Genomic DNA, 4,485 nt, shown 5'->3' with positions numbered 1-4,485 from the left:
GGATAGTGAGCGTCTTTTTCCTCGGATGGTGATGGCAAACACGAGGGGACATAGCTTCAAGTTGAGGGGTGATAGATATAGGACAGATGTGAGAGGCAGTTTCTTTACTCAGAGAGTAGTAAGGGCGTGGAATGCCCTTCCTGCAGCAGTAGTAGATTCGCCAACTTTAAGGGCGTTTAAGTGGACATTGGATAGACACATGGATGAAAATGGAATAGTGTAGGTCAGATGGTTTCACAGCTCGGCGCAACATCGAGGGTCGAAGGGCCTGTACTGCGCTGTAATATTCTAAAAAAAAAAAAAATGACCCACAGTCAGATACACCCTGTGAAGTGTAAAACACCCCCACTGTCCTCAGTAATATTAACACACTGACAGAGAACACAGATTAATATTAACACACTCACTGACACACTGTGTATATCATGACCCACAGTCAGATACACCCTGTGAAGTGTAAAACACCCCCACTGTCCTCAGGAATATTAACACACTGACAGTAGATTTGTTGGGAATTTGGAATAGTGGGAATGGAGATTAAGGCAGTTGTATGTTCCTCCTGCAGAATGTGGGAGGTAAGGGTCGCCAAGAGTGTCCCTGCTGACTGTATCTGTGGGAAGTGCACCCAACTCCAGCTCCTCGAGAACCGCGTTAGGGAACTGGAGCTGGAGCTGGATGAACTTCGGATCATTCGGGAGGCGGAGGAGGTTATTGAGAGGAGTTATGGGGAGGTAGTCACACCTCAGGTAAAAGAAGTAGGTAGATGGGTTACCGTCAGGGGAAGGGGAGGGAACCAGCAGGCAGTGCAGGGATCCCCTGTGGCTGTTTCCCTCAACAACAGGTATACCGTTTTGGATACTGTTGCGGGGGACGACTTACCAGGGGTAAGCAATGGGGTACAGATATCTGGCACAGAGTCTGTCCCTGTTGCTCAGAAGGGAAGGGGGAAGAGGAGCAGAATATTAGTCATTGGGGACTCCATAGTTAGGGGAACAGATAGGAGGTTCTGTGGGAACGAGAGAGACTCACAGTTGGTATGTTGCCTCCCAGGTGCCAGGGTTCGTGATGGCTCGGATCGTGTTTTTGGGATCCTTAATGGGGAGGGGGAGCAGCCCCAAGTCGTGGTCCACATAGGCACCAACGACATAGGTAGGAAGAGAGATGGTGATTTAAGACAGAAATTTAGGGAGCTAGGGTGGAAGCTTAGAGCAAGAACAAACAGAATTGTTATCTCTGGGTTGTTGCCCGTGCCACGTGATAGCGAAGCGAGGAACAGGGAGAGAGAGGAGTTGAACACGTGGCTGCAGGGATGGTGCAGGAGGGAAGGATTTGGTTTCCTGGATAATTGGGGCTCTTTCTGGGGTAGGTGGGACCTCTACAAACAGGATGGTCTTCACCTGAACCAGAGGGGTACCAATGTCCTGGGGGGGAGGTTTGCTAGTGCTCTTCGGGGGGGTTTAAACTAATTCAGCAGGGGAATGGGAACCCAAATTGTAGTGCCAGTGTCCAGGATGGTGAGAGTAGTGAGGTCAGGGATATGGTTACAAGGAAGCAAGAGGGCACTGGCAAGCAAGAACCTGGTTTAAAGTGTGTCTATTTCAACGCCAGGAGCATCCGGAATAAGGTGGGTGAGCTTGCAGCATGGGTTGGTACCTGGGATCTCGATGTAGTGGCCATTTCGGAGACATGGGTAGAGCAGGGGCAGGAATGGATGTTGCAGATTCCGGGATTTAGATGTTTCAGTAAGAACAGAGAAGATGGTAAAAGAGGGGGGGGGTGTGGCATTGTTAATCAAGGAGAGTATTACAGCGACAGAAAGGACGTTTGAGGACTCGTCTACTGAGGTAGTATGGGCTGAGGTTAGAAACAGGAGAGGTGAGGTTACCCTGTTGGGAGTCTTTTATAGACCTCCGAATAGTTCCAGAGATGTAGAGGAAAGGATAGCGAAGATGATTCTCGACAGGGGTGAGAGTAACAGGGTAGTTGTTATGGGGGACTTTAACTTTCCAAATATCGACTGGAAATACTATAGTTCGAGTACTTTAGATGGGTCAGTTTTTGTCCAGTGTGTGCAGGAGGGTTTTCTGACACAGTATGTAGACAGGCCAACCAGGGGCGATGCCACATTGGATTTGGTACTGGGAAATGAACCCGGCCAGGTGTTAGATTTAGATGTAGGTGAGCACTTTGGTGACAGTGATCACAATTCGGTTAGGTTTACCTTAGCGATGGGCAGGGACAGGTATATACCGCAGGGCAAGAATTATAACTGGGGGAAAGGAAATTATGATGCGATTAGGCAAGATTTAGGATGCGTAGGATGGGGAAGGAAACTGCAGGGGATGGGAACAATCGAAATGTGGAGCTTATTCAAGGAGCAGCTACTGCGTGTCCTTGATAAGTATGTACCTGTGAGGCAGGGAGGAAGTTGTCGTGCGAGGGAGCCGTGGTTTACTAAAGAAGTTGAAGCGCTTGTCAAGAGGAAGAGGAAGGCTTATGTTAGGATGAGACGTGAAGGCTCAGTTAGGGCGCTTGAGAGCTACAAGCTAGCCAGGAAAGATCTAAAGGGAGAGCTAAGAAGAGCAAGGAGAGGACACGAGAAGTCATTAGTGGATCGTATCAGGGAAAACCCTAAGGCTTTCTATAGGAATATCAGGAATAAAAGAATGACTAGAGTTAGATTAGGGCCAATCAAGGATAGTAGTGGGAAGCTGTGTGTGGAATCAGAGGAGATAGGGGAAGTGTTAAATGAATATTTTGCGTCAGTATTTACAGTAGAGAAAGAAAATGTTGTTGAGAATACTGAGATTCAGGGTACGAGGCTAGATGGGATTGAGGTTCACAAGGAGGAGGTGTTAGCAATTTTGGAAAGTGTGAAAATAGATAAGTCCCCTTGGCCAGATGGGATTTATCCACGGATTCTCTGGGAAGCTAGGGAGGAGATTGCAGAGCCTTTGTCCTTGATCTTTATGTCGTCATTGTCGACAGGAATAGTGCCGGAAGACTGGAGGATTGCAAATGTTGTCCCCTTGTTCAAGAAGGGGAGTAGAGACAGCCCTGGTAATTATAGACCTGTGAGCCTTACTTCGATTGTGGGTAAAATGTTGGAAAAGGTTATAAGAGACAGGATTTATAATCATCTTGAAAAGAATAAGTACATTAGAGATAGTCAGCACGGTTTTGTGACGGGTAGGTCGTGCCTCACAAACCTTATTGAGTTTTTCGAGAAGGTGTCCAAACAGGTGGATGAGGGTAAAGCAGTGGATGTGGTATATATGGATTTCAGTAAGGCGTTTGATAAGGTTCCCCACGGTAGGCTATTGCAGAAAATACGGAAGTATGGGGTTGAAGGTGATTTAGAGCTTTGGATCAGAAATTGGCTAGCTGAAAGAAGACAGAGGGTGGTGGTTGATGGCAAATGTTCATCCTGGAGTTTAGTTACTAGTGGTGTACCGCAAGGATCTGTTTTGGGGCCATTGCTGTTTGTCATTTTTATAAATGACCTGGAAGAGGGTGTAGAAGGGTGGGTTAGTAAATTTGCAGATGACACTAAGGTCGGTGGAGTTGTGGATAGTGCCGAAGGATGTTGTAGGGTACAGAGAGACATGGATAGGCTGCAGAGCTGGGCTGAGAGATGGCAAATGGAGTTTAATGCGGAAAAGTGTGAGGTGATTCACTTTGGAAGGAGTAACAGGAATGCAGAGTACTGGGCTAATGGGAAGATTCTTGTTAGTGTAGATGAGCAGAGAGATCTTGGTGTCCAGGTGCATAAATCCCTGAAGGTTGCGAACCAGGTTAATAGGGCTGTCAAGAAGGCATATGGTGTGTTAGCTTTTATTAGTAGGGGGGTCGAGTTTCGGAGCCACGAGGTCATGCTGCAGCTGTACAAGACTCTGGTGAGACCACACCTGGAGTATTGCGTGCAGTTCTGGTCACCGCATTATAGGAAGGATGTGGAAACTATGGAAAGGGTGCAGAGGAGATTTACTAGGATGTTGCCTGGTATGGAGGGAAGGTCTTACGAGGAAAGGCTGAGGGACTTGAGGTTGTTTTCGTTGGAGAGAAGGAGGAGGAGAGGTGACTTAATAGAGACATATAAGATAATCAGAGGGTTAGATAGGGTGGATAGTGAGCGTCTTTTTCCTCGGATGGTGATGGCAAACACGAGGGGACATAGCTTCAAGTTGAGGGGTGATAGATATAGGACAGATGTGAGAGGTAGTTTCTTTACTCAGAGAGTAGTAAGGGCGTGGAATGCCCTGCCTGCAGCAGTAGTAGATTCGCCAACTTTAAGGGCGTTTAAGTGGACATTGGATAGACACATGGATGAAAATGGAATAGTGTAGGTCAGATGGTTTCACAGCTCGGCGCAACATCGAGGGCCGAAGGGCCTGTACTGCGCTGTAATATTCTAAAAAAAAAAAATGACCCACAGTCAGATACACCCTGTGAAGTGTAAAACACCCCCACTGTCCTCAGTAATAT

This window comes from Heterodontus francisci, chromosome 21, assembly GCF_036365525.1.
Source record: "Heterodontus francisci isolate sHetFra1 chromosome 21, sHetFra1.hap1, whole genome shotgun sequence".
In the NCBI taxonomy this organism is placed as follows: Eukaryota; Metazoa; Chordata; class Chondrichthyes; order Heterodontiformes; family Heterodontidae; genus Heterodontus; species Heterodontus francisci.
The sequence above is the reverse complement of the archived record's forward strand: the minus strand, read 5'-3'. Positions refer to the sequence as shown.